The sequence below is a fragment of the Hordeum vulgare genome, chromosome 4H (genome assembly GCF_904849725.1).
Source record: "Hordeum vulgare subsp. vulgare chromosome 4H, MorexV3_pseudomolecules_assembly, whole genome shotgun sequence".
NCBI lineage: Eukaryota > Viridiplantae > Streptophyta > Magnoliopsida > Poales > Poaceae > Hordeum > Hordeum vulgare.
Window position 1 is genome coordinate 331,171,212 of NC_058521.1, and position 13,154 is coordinate 331,184,365.

A 13,154-nucleotide genomic window follows, 5' to 3' on the forward strand; every position below is an offset into this window, starting at 1 on the left:
GCCCAGATTGGCACATTGCAAAGCAAGTGCTATCTAGACTCCTCCTATTCCCCTCAGACTTTCCAAACTCTCTTACATATTCAAATCTTTTCTACATGCCAATATTCAGCTCCATTTCCCTAGTAAATCTTCGTCAGCAAATTTCCAAAGTTTGTATCCAAAAAGAAGCTTTGTGAAGGAAGTACTGGCTAGGATATCCAAATGATGTGAGATTTTTCCAAATGTTTCATATGCTCAAATAATCACTCTCCGCAAAATTTAGATTTATCCAGCAATCCATGTGACCTCATCATCCAAACTTTTATTCTCGTCATATTTTTAGTTTGTGAAGCAACTATATTTTATATTGCTTAATTATTTATGAAACTTTACCACGGAAGGTTGATACCTATATAATTTATCGCCACCAAATTTTAGCTTATTTCATTTAGCCAATTTCTCTCAATACTTTTCCCAATATTCTGTCCAAAGAAGAGCATTGTGAAGGAAGAACCACTTTTCCACGTCCAAATGGTATCCAATTTCTCCACTACCTACCTACACCCAAATTACTATCCTCTGTCAAATTTTAGCTCAATCCATTCATTCATTTGAGCCCAGCTTCAACATTCATATTTCTGTCCAATGTGGTACTTTGGAAAGCAAGTGCCACCTAGGCTCCTCGGTTTGAGATGAAAATTTGCCAAGAGAGTCTCCTTAGTTGATGATCATCCTCAGCAAAAACTCACGCTCATTGGCCTTGTTCATTTCCCCAACCGCTAATCAAACACTTGGCTAGTGATTCATGTTTGAGCTTAGTTCTGTCTCCTTGTAAGATTCTTCTGTTGTATTCTTCTTCGTAACACCTACGGGGTAGTGTCCAACACATCAGACATGCCTCGGCCACCAAGAACACATGGCAATTCCAAGGTCACACAGTGACCACGCGGTTGGCATGCCAGTTTGCGCGCTCTGGAGTTGGGGCCCTCAAACACCATCCAAACCTTGACGTCTTGCCACCACACCATGTACGTCTGCTTAAATGGATACTTATGTACCTATAAATGATTTTTGGGAAAAATAAAGAGCAAACCATAATGCACCTGCAGTTCAAATTGACCCCGCTTCGTGCTCAGTCAGGGGAAATTTGTCTTTTTCACGAGAGGTGGCTCAAAGATTTTGACACCCAACCATTTTTTCAATTGTACAATAAATATGATCTAATATTTTAGAAAAATGATTAGGTCCAATTTTGCAACAAATGTATGGTAGGTCCTTCACAAAAAAACTCATTTTGGGCACTCAAAAAATGGAAAATAAATTTTCCGTCCAAAGAAAAATGAAAACTTCCTTAGGCAACATTGTTTTTCATTTCAATATGCACCCTTGTGCACTATATGAGATCATTTGATAAAACTATGCCATGAATGTGGCCATAAAATTGATCATCTCGCTTGAAAGCTATGAATCTTCACACATGATAGCTTATTTTTGCGAACCCTTTTTAAAAATAATTGTTGTATTACAAGTTTATAATATTTCTTGGTAGCTTGGTCACATATAATGACAGAATGCGAAGGTTTTACAATTTTTTTTAATTTTGCAAGCCCGTTTCAAAATGTGGTCAAAACAACGGGCATGCCCGTTCCTAGCTAGTGGTTGAATCTTGGATTTTTTTGGTGTTTATTTGATTAAATTGTGACTTTTGTACCTATAAATGATTTTTGTAAAAAATAAAAAAGCAATCTATGATGCAGCTGTAGTTCAAATTTGACCCGGTTCCTGCTGAATCGAGGGAATTTGTCTTTTTCACGAGAGGTGGCTCAAAGCTTTTTTATACCCAATCATTCGGTCAACTATACATTAAATATGATCTAATATTATAAAAAAATGATTCGGTCCAATTTTGCAACAAATATATAGTAGTTCCTTCACAAAAAACTCATTTTTGGCACTCGGAAAATGGAAAATGAATTTTTCGTCCAAAGAAAATGAAAATTCCTTAGACAACATTGTTTGTCATTTCAATATGCACCCTTGTGAACAATATGAGATAATTTGAGAAAACTATGACATTAATGTGGCCATGAGATTGACCATCTCGCTTACAAGCTATGAATCTTCACACATGATAACTCATTTTTTAGAACACTTTTTAGAAATAATTACCGTATTACAAGTTTATAATTTTTCCTGGTAGATTGGTCACATATAATGACACAATGTGAAGGTTTTACAAATTTTTTTTTTTGAATTTTGCATGCCCATTTCAAAATGCGGTCAAAACGCCGGGCATGCCCGTTCCTAGCTAGCGGTTGAATCTTTGAATTTTTTGGTGTTCATGTGATTAAATGGATACTTTTGTACATAAAATGATTTTTGTAAAAAATAAAAAAGCAATCTATGATGCAGTTGTAGTTCAGATTTGACCCGGTTTCTATTAAATCGAGGGAAATTTATGTTTTTCACGAGTGGTAGCTCAAAGATTTCGACACCCAACCATTTGGTCAACTGTACATTCAATATGATCTAATATTTTAGAAAAATGATTCGACCCAATTTTGCAACAAATATATGGTAGGTCCTTCACAAAAAACTCATTTTGGACACTCAAAAAATGGAAAATGAATTTTCCATCCAAAGAAAATGAAAACTTACTTCGACAACATTATTTGTCATTCCAATATGCATCGTTGTGCACAATATGGGAACATTTGAAAAAACTATACCATCGATGTGTTCATAAGATTGATCATTTGGATTGGAAGTCACGATCCTTCACATATGATACCTCATTTTTGAGAGCTTTTTCTCAAAATAATTGATGTATTAAAAATTTATTTTTAATCTTAACTTGGTCACATATAATGACACAATGCAGAGGTTTTTCAATTTTTTGGTTTTTTTGAAATTTTCATGCCGAGTTCAAATTGCGGCCAAAACACCACGCTTGACTGTTCCTAGATAGTGGTTGAAGTTTGAAAAAAACTTTTGGTGTTTCTATGATTAAATAGATATTTTTATACTTAAAAATTATTTAAAAAAATAATTAGCAAACTATGATGCATATGTAATTCAAACTTGAGCCGCTTCGTGTTGAATCAGGAGGAATTTGTCTTTTCCACGAGAGGTGGATAAAAAGCTTTTTACACACAACCATTTAATTAATTGTACATTAAATGTCTCCTAATATTTTAGAAAATTAATTTGGTACCATTACATAAAATATTCTAGGTAGCTACTTCACAAAATTTATTATTTTTATAACATTAAAAACCAGTTTCAATGCCACATATTTCCAATCTATTAGGAGGCAGAAACTACTCTCCCACATATCACCCCACTATAGCCGATCTGATCCGTTCACACCCACCAATCTAACGTCTCTCATTAACCCTCCTCCGTGACCCAATCAAAAGAGCACAGCCCCCTTCTCCCCCACGGAGCCCCCTGTCTCTCCATCCTCTCCAGATCCGATCGAGGCACCAGCTCCACCCACCGCCGCCGCCCCCACCCACCGCCGAGGCCCTCATCCTTCCTTCGCTGCCCTGTGAAATGGGACCTGCCTCCGCTTCTCGCGCCACCTTAGGCACCCCCACCCTTCCATCTCTCCATGAGAGCAGCCACCCCACCCACACGAGAGAGATATAGAGACCGCGCCTCCTCCCCTCCCCCTTCCACTAGGCCGCCGGCCAATAACCCACCCACCTTCTCCTCCAGCTACTTCATTACAAGAGAGAGAGAGAGAGAGAGGGTGGAGCAGCTAGTGCATTTGAGAGTCTTCTAGAGAGAGGATCTGAAGCATGCTAGGGTTTCTCTCTCCCGGCGACAAGGGGAGAGGAGATGTCAATGGCTGTGGTGGAGAGGGCGGCGACGAGGGCCCCGGGCAAGGCGGCGGCGAAGTTCTTGCAGACCAGGCTCCGCTCCTCCGGCGGCAAGGTGCTCGATGAGGAATAGAAGGCTGTCGACCTCGTTGTCGGTGCCACCACCAACCCCGTCCCTCCTCGCCGAAGCAACCCCGAGGCCGCATCGCATCCGCCCGACCGCAGAGGCCCCGCTCCCCTCCCTATGCATTTCTAGATCCCTCCCCTCCCCTAGCAGCGCAGCGCACCACCGGGGCCAGGTGACGGTGGTGCCCCGGCTCCTGCGGGCCACTGTCGCCCCGCATTGGGGCTGCAAGGGCAGAGATATGAGGCGGAGTGGGGGGCTTCGGGAGGTTGGGATGGGGCGCCAGAGTGGCCCGGGGATCTGCGCAGTGGCACCGCTTTGCCTTGCCGCGGTCGCCATGGGAGATCTCGATCCCGACAGCCTCGAGCGTGCATTAGTCCTGAATCCGTCCCTGTTTTTCTGTGCAAGTCTGCTTTCTCGGTCGGTCGACACTGTTGATTGGGGAGACATTTGGTTATTTGCCACTTTTAATACGGGGCTTCGCAAAAATGCCACTGTCAAGATTGATTTCGTAAAAATGCCATCCAGCTCGTGTGCACTTCGATTAACATGCCATTTTTATTTTTCCCATTGTTTTTATTTTTTATTTTTTATTTTCTAACTCCTGAAAGGACCAAAGTGCCCTTGAATCTTTGAACCTTATTCGATGGGTTTGCGGGCTGGTTGGATGGATTGCTGAGCCTACCTCATCCTTGTTGATCGTGCTTGCCCGAGCCACCTTAGCTCGAGCACGCCCATGGAAGCAAACCACAGGTCACCGCCGTCTCTCGTCAACACCTGCGTGCACCATCGCAGCTTGCCTTACCACATCCATGGAAGCAACCGCAGGTCGCCGTCAGTACGCGCCCATGCCTGCTTGCGCCGGCGCAGCTCACCCACGCCTTGTTGATGCATGCGCGAGCAACTCAAGCTCGCCGGCGGTGCTTGTGCACGTCTGCACGTGCTGGCGCAGCCTCGCGGATGCCTGCACGAGACACCGCAGCTCGCCGCCGGTGCTCACCCTCCCCTACATGCGTTGGCTCAGCTCGTCTTGAGAGCCAAGACATGCGAGGGCGTCGCATAACAGCACCACCAGTGGCGTGATGGTAGCACCAGCTAAAGGAGGAGGTGGATGTGTGTGCATGTTCTGAAGATGGATATGCAAGGAACCTGTAAGTGACGTTTGGTCTAATCCTTGACTTGTCTTCCATGGCAATATGGCAATTGCATTTATCTAATTACAGTGTATGTATAGTCAGTATGTATACCTGCAAAGATTGATGCAAGGCGTCTAAAAGATAGTGGATCCGGCAAGCACGAGAATGGGCTTGCACGCTCTCCTATTTCAAGTGTTGATCATATCCCAAGTGCGTCTAGATAATATCAAGGGCAGTTTAGTCTTTTCCAGTGCCTGGAAATGGGAAAAGAAGAAAGAAATCTGTAAAAGGAGTGGAATGGCATGTTAATCAAACTGCACTTGAGCTGGATGGCATTTTTACAAAGCCAATCTTGAAAGTGGCACCTTTGCGAAGCCCCGTATTGAAAGTGGTAAAAAGTCAATTTTCTCGTTCATTGGGTTGTCCATGCTGTGCTCCTCAGGGATGTCAAACTGGTTTATTACTGCTTCGAATTGCGCAATGTTGGCGTTGCGTCTGCTGTGGGATCTCTCATCCTCTCTGCACGTGTGGCGATTGCTGGAACCGTGAATGCTTTTGCTGATACATGCGACAAGATAATACGATGTCCTAGAGTAGTGAGAATGGGAAAGTGCTCAGGGTTTCCATCAATGCTAATTCTGTTTGCTCTTGTGAAATCGATGATTATCTTTGGATGCTAGTTATGCTTCCATTGTAACACCTTTCTCCACACCTCATGTGAATCTAGATCAGTGAATTTATTGCATTATTTTCTTACTGTGAAGTGTCCAGTAAAATTTATATGCATGTTCACCCACTCCACTATCTACACATTTACTAACATGTACTCCTGCACTTCTGTTATGCTTCTTCTTCTGCTTGTATGAGGCGGATAGGCTGCCTATTTTGTATGGAGATAATAGTGTTTTCTTCATCATGAGTGCTCAAACCCCTTTTGTTAAATTATGTCTTCAAATAGTAAAATTGAGAATGCCAAGCTAAATTATGCAACTTCTTTGTTTGTCTCGTGGTTTTTTCTGAATCCTGATACTTTGGATTCTTCTTGGTGCCGTTGTAATGTGCAGGTCGCCGGTGGACTATCGGAGCAACACGATCAAGAGGTTGATCGGGCTTCCCGGCGACTGGATCAGCGTCACGGAGAAGGAGGAGATCCGCAAGATTCTGGAGAGCCACTGCTGGGTCGACGGGGACAATGGCAGCGCGAGCTGGGACTCTAGATCCTACGGCCCTGTAAGAAACACATTGCTCTTGCTTCCCCCTTTGTTATATGGTCTCATAAATCTGCGATATATCAGCACTAAACCGCATAATAATATTCGTGTCTGGCGGCATAACTAGTATTCATAATTTTATTTAAGGTGATGCGAAAGCGGTTCATTTGTAATCTGTAGTGCTACCAGTTGCTGCTGTGCTGCTACTGCTGGGCATTTCTGAACTATAATTTGTATTTGTGGCTGATGTTGGATCAGGAAAATGACTGGTAACTTAAGGTTGCAAAATTAGGTGGTTATAAACTTAAAATAGAGCACAAAAACATATTTTTGTACCAGTAGCAGCTAGTGGTGTAAATTTTGCAAATGGCAGTATCTTGTCTCTTTACTGTTTTACAAGAGTCGTAAATCTTGATGTATGATGTTCATGGTCTAGTTTGGTAGATTTGTTATGTTGGTGTTCAAAATTCTACATGCATGGATTTACTGAAAAATATAATTTGATTGGACACCAATTGAATTATATTTTTCAGTAAACAAAGATTGTCAAAGTTCAGAGACTTGCAAATGACAGTAAGATGGGTGATTTCTTTGTAATATTTTGTATGGTCATCTTGTACATACAGAGATTTTATATGCACTGCTACCTGATGATCTATACATTTCACATATTTGTCCTATCTTTGAAGCTCTACAATGCTTTACTGATATCAACAGGACCTCCTGGTGGTTACCCGTGGCCGACAACAACCACGACCAAGATACGAAAAAATGAACATCTCCCTGACTTGCTGAAGCTCGACAGCGGCCTTCCCGTATCGAGGCTATATCAGGTCATCGCTACCCATATTATTTGTTCCAGCACTGTCTTCTTTGTTCGTCACTATAAAAATTGATGCATGTGCCATGTTGTAAAGTGTAAAATCACCGATAGCTTGTATTATCCACCTATTGTGTTAACTTCAGTGTGCTGGTACTTATCATTTACAAAAAATATCTCAGTTTTCGCTGTTATGAGAATGTTATACGCATGGTTTCCTATTAAATCTAAAGTTCAGCAACAAACTTTAATCATTATGAGAATTTTATATTCACGGATTCACTTGATTATGTTACTAACTTCTCATAATTTATTATTTGCAGATGTTGGCCTTCATTCCCAAAAGTTGGGTGTACAGGTGCTTTAGGAACAAGAAAACCCACTCCTACCAATGCCGTTTAGCTCACTGGAAGAAGAAAACCCACTCCCACCAATGCCGTTTAGCTCACTCGAGCTAGTTATGTGTATATTTAGTTGTATTTTATAGCTGAATACCAGATTTGTATGATGTATGATTGTAATGTACTTTTCTTGGTTGTTGTACGAAATATTATGCCCTATTGGCTCTTTTTGAATCAAATTATCTAATTGCATAAGATTCCCATTTGACTAGTGGGTCCTACTTTAAAATGGAAACAAACAAAAGAAAACTAACAAGTGGGTTGGAAAAAGGCTAAGGCCCAAAAAATATGGATTGTAAGAGTCCGCGGCCCAAAAAATAAAAGGCTTTTGGGCTTGGCCCATGTAGCTGACCAAAATTATAAGGAAAAAAATAGGCTGAATTAATGGGCTTGTCCCATATACACATCGAATTGGATGAGGCCGATTCTAATCAACGACTTTTTTATTTGGTCGTAATTTTGTCATGTTATCTTGCCACGTCGGATCCGATGTGGTGTGGGTAGATTGCCAGTGACCAAAACAATTGGTCGTAGAACCAACGACCTTTCATTTTGGTCGTTATAGTTCATTAGAGACGATCAACTTTTGACCAACTGTTTTTGGTCGCAAAAAGGTCACGAATGGAAAACATCGACCATTGAGTGACCAATATTGAAGGTCAAAAGTTAGTATATTTCTTGTAGTGAGTGGGCAAATGGTACACTAGAGTCAGCATATATTAGCAGCGCGACCGCAGAAACAATTGCTACAACTACTGGTGTATGTGTACCATGTTTCCATGGACACAGCGATACATATATGTTTGTACCATTAAGCTTGTGGGTCCCACTTATCAGCAAACATGTCTACTTGAAGCGCTATTGCTAGTTACACTAGCAGTAGCGCGTTTCACCTAAACGTAGGTACTGCTAATTTCCTACGGTTACAATGGTGGGCCTCATTTAATAGCAGCACATGGTAGGAGGCGAAGCTACTACTAGTTTATCTAGTAGTAGCGCGCATTTCCCTACCAGCGCTACTACTATGGTCGCCAGCCACATAATATCTACCACCTTTTCCCCACCTCCTATTCTTCTCCCTTCCTTCATCCCCACTTTCTCTTCTTCTTCCTTCAATGCTCCTCCTCCTACCACTCCCTTCTTTCCCCCTCCATCACCTCCATTAATGCCTTTCCTCACCCCTCTCATCTCTTTCTTTGCCCACCACCACCACTTCCATTAATTAATGACCTAACATCCCCTCTCTTTAATATTTTAGCCCTGTACTAGCTAGCTTGTTCTCTCTCTCCCTCCCTAGTTAGAGCTATATATCTTTGTACCGGGCTTGATCTCTCTTGACATATAGGTGAGGAAAAAGAAGATATAAAATGCAAGAATGGAAATATGTGTATGTGTTTGTCCACGCACGATAGGACCGAGCTATGTGATTGTCCGTCTGCATGTGTGAGTTGCCTGTATATTGTGTATTTTTTGAAATGCACGTGACATGAGTTGCCTACGGTTTGCCGAAATGTCAATTCATTTACGTTTCGGTGAATTTCAGGCAAGCTCAACATATCCTATGTTTCGGGAAGGTCATGTCAAAGTTTTGTATGAATTTGTTGCATGCATACGTACGTGGTTATAATAATTTGGCATCGTGCATGCAATCATGAAGGTCAACGGGAGGAAGGTGGAAAGATACTGGCAATCCGTGATGGATGGCATGTATGAAAACAGATGGAAGGAGGTTTTAGCTCCTTGTCATAAATGCAAAGATAAAGTATGGCTCGACACCTTTAAGGCTGGCAAATTCAAGGCACACCTGCTCATGCTTGGTTTCATGGATGTCCATACTCGATGGATAAGTGAAGACGATGAGGATGAGGACGTCGATGGGGTAGGCAATAACGACATGGGCCTAGACGAAGAGAAGATCGAAAAAGGGACCGAAGAAGAGGGTGTTGGAAATGGCGCCGTACATGGCGCAGAAGAGGCAGGACCTGGTGGAGAAGAGGCCGGACATGACGGAGTGGACACACACACGCTGCAGTCTTCGTCCATGCACGAACCCGCATGTTTGAGAACTACTTCACAAGAGGATGATTAGCGATAGAGCTGCTTTTAGAGAGCACGACAAGCTGGCGCAAGTGAAGCTAGACTCGAAGACACCATTGTATGATGGTTGCGATCACGAGGTGACCCACTATTTCACAATAGAACTGCTCAAGATGAAGGCAAAAAACAAATGGACAAACGCAAACTTGGATGACCTTTTGAAGTATCTAAAGAAGGTTCGTCCCGCACGAAGCATGTGTTCCACTAGTGTCAAGGAGGCCAAAATAATCACGTGCCCTCTTGATCTGCTACAGATTAGATACCACACATGCAGCAATGAGTGCATCATATATCTGAATGAGCATGCGAAAAAGACCACCTGTTCAAAGTGCAATGCTTCACGATATAAGAAGGCCGAAAGAAAGCTCCACAAAAAGTCGTATGGTACTTTCCCATCACTCCCATTCTACGACGATATTTCGTAGATCCTAGGGAAGCAAAGCTCATGTGATGGCACACAGATAGGGTGAAGCCATAAGATGGAGATGATCCGGAGCTGAGACACATCACAGATGCTAGTCAGTGGAGAGCACTAAATGTTGAATATAAAAATATCACAGATGATCCAAGGAACATTGTGCTTGGTGCTAGTACTGATGGCATGTATCCTTTTGGAAAGCAGAGCACCAACCATAGAACATGGCCCGTGTTTGTATGGATGTACAACGCCCCCCCTTGAAGTGCATAAAGGGAAAATACATATAGATGACTATGCTTATTCAAGGGCCAAGACAACTGGAAAATGATATTAATTTGTATCTCGGGTTACTAAAAGAGGAGCTAGACACGTTATGGACAATGCCGACAAAGACATGGGACACCAATAGAAGAGAGTATTTTGACATGAGAGCCATGTTGATCACGACGGTCCACGACTATCTTTATTACATATATGTTGTGTGCCAGATGTGCCACGAATATTGTGGATGGACCAGGTGCATGGATGACACAACGTCTCAGCGGCTATTGAAATATGGCGGGTCTCCCAAAATTTGTGTACATCGGGCATCGAAGATGGCTTGAGAAGGATGACCCATGGAGAAAGCATAGAGATCTATTCAATGGTAAGGTCGAGCATCGAGGACCTCCATGTAAGCGTAGCAACATCGAAATTGATGAGTTGTTGAAGAACTCGGAATAGTGCCCCTCACCTGGAAAGACGAATAAAAAGTCGCCAGAGCCGCTGTTGAAGGTATGGAAAACGTGGTATGTTTTCTTGGACTTGGAGTACTGGCCCAAACTAGACACGCCTCATAGCCTTGATCACATGCATATCACGAAGAACATCCTTGAGAATTTTCTTGGAACATTGTTGAACATACCGGAGAAGACCAAGGATGGGCCAAAGGAAAGAAAAGACTTGGAATCGTTGGATATCAGGAAAGACCTCCACATGCCATGTAAAAAGTTGTCAGAGGAGACGGAGACAAAGATGGGGACGGAAGATAGTGGAAAAAGAAAAAAAAGAAGGGAGATGAGTATTGCCCCCTCTTGCTTCACCTTAGATCCGAAGGAGATCGATAAATTCTATAAGTGCCTTGCTAGAATCCAAGTTAGTTCTGGATACCGTGGGAAGATAACAGATATCTAGACACCAAGAAAAAGGTTCATCGGGATGAAGTCTCATGACTGTCACGTAATTATGATGTAGTTACTTCTGGTTGCACTTATAGGAATTTTGGACACACACGTCCGTGGTACGCTTACTGATCCATGCCACTTTTTCGACACTATCTCTCAAGAGTCGATCAGTGTGAAGCAATTGAATATGCTACAAGAAGAGATGGTTGTCGTACTAAATGAGCTAGAGGTACTTTCCCCCACTGTTTTTTGACGTCACGGTGCACCTGTGTGTCCGCACCATATCTCTGGTGCAAGGTTCCGGATTTCCGGAGGAGGTCGGACGTCCGGCCCTCGGACGTCAGGAGGAGGCCGGAAGTCTGAGTTATTTGACTCAAGTTTCTCTGGTGCAGGGTTCCGGATTTCTGAAGGAGGTCGGACGTCGGGCCCTCGGACGACAGGGGGAGGCCGGAAGTCCGAGTTATTTGACTCAACTTTCTCTGGTGTAGAGTTCCAGATTTCCGAAGGCGGTCGGACGTCCGGCCCTCGGACGTCCGGAGGAAGCCGGATGTCCGAGGCATTGGTTCTGTTTTGAGATAACAGCAGAGCAGTGGAGATGTGGTATAGAACAGTAGTGATGTAGTTTGAGCAAGTTCATCGCAAAACCTGTGATCCCCTCTTAATAGTGCGGGATCCCTAAAGACTCAAGAATTATGAAAGGGTACCGATGATCCATACTTGAGTGTATACTTTTATTCGCTGATCATCACTCCGCACCACTAACGTCAAAGGGATTGATACCTTTGAGTTAGCCCTTTCACTTGAGCTTGATGTTGTTGTTCCTTCTTGGCTCAAGTTGAAAGAAAGACATGATGAAGTCTTCAAGTAGCTCTCCCATACACAATGTGGAAAGCCTAGCTTATGTATTCATCTTCATTTGTCCACTATGTGAACATCCACAAGAATCAAGCATGTAGTGCTCAGGAATGCTTATCTTGGTCTTGTCCATGTTAGCACATGAGCTTGTCCTTATCAACACATGATCATTCACAATAGCTTAAAGGGGATTAGCGATTAGTTATCTATATGTGTGTTGTCAGCAACACCAAAACACGATTAAGGGCATGACTGCACTTTCAATCTCCCCCTTTTTGGTAGTTCATGACAACATACATATAGCTCTCAAAAATAGTAATAAACATGTGTGGCTTAGGAGAGATTTGTTACGATGCTTATGAAGCTCCCCCTGATTATATGCATAGTAAAATAGATAAGTGCGGGAGCTCCCCCTTAATGTGTGCTTTGAAGATAATAGCATGATATAACATTACACCATAATAGTTCAACAATACATAGCATATCATCCATAAGTATCGTTACATGATGACACATCATTAAGTTCGACATAATACATCATACCATACATTATGAGAGAGACTAAAATCGAAACTAAGATAAGATAATGTCCTCCCCCTTTGGCATCAAGTACCAAAAAGGGGGAGATTGAAAGTGCAGTCATGCCCTTAATCGTGTTTTGGTGTTGCTGACAACACACATATAGATAACTAATCTTATCTTAGTTTCGATTTTAGTCTCTCTCATAATGTATGGTATGATGTATTATGTCCAACTTAATGATATCTCATCACCACATGATAGTTTAACAATACATCATCCATAAGTGATGGCATAGCACATCATCCATAAGTATCGTTACATGATGACACATCATTAAGTTCGACATAATACATCATACCATACATTATGAGAGAGACTAAAATCGAAACTAAGATAAGATAATGTCCTCCCCCTTTGGCATCAAGTACCAAAAAGGAAGGAACCCGGCAATGCTACCACATACTCAGATATCACCCTCATCAACATCATCATCATCAGGCATCATCCTCATCATCCTCATCGTCAGGCAAACCACTGCCACTAGCCTCGTCAAGAAAGTCAGCCCACTCAGGACCAGATGGGAAGCCAAAGTAAGAAGGAGGAG

At 42.5% G+C, this 13,154-nt stretch overlaps 1 long non-coding RNA gene across 3 annotated transcripts; it reads left to right on the plus strand.

Moving 5' to 3' along the window:
- Positions 1-3,428: 3,428 nt before the first annotated feature.
- On the plus strand, positions 3,429-7,690 carry LOC123448577. 3 transcript variants are annotated; one of them, XR_006631832.1, is made up of 4 exons: positions 3,429-3,918; positions 6,128-6,293; positions 6,992-7,107; positions 7,418-7,690. It is a non-coding gene; the product is annotated as an uncharacterized LOC123448577 (long non-coding RNA). The 3 variants fall into 3 exon arrangements; XR_006631831.1 differs by lacking the exon at positions 3,429-3,918 and adding an exon at positions 3,925-5,078; XR_006631830.1 differs by lacking the exon at positions 3,429-3,918 and having other exon boundaries at positions 5,097-6,293.
- Positions 7,691-13,154: the final 5,464 nt, after the last annotated feature.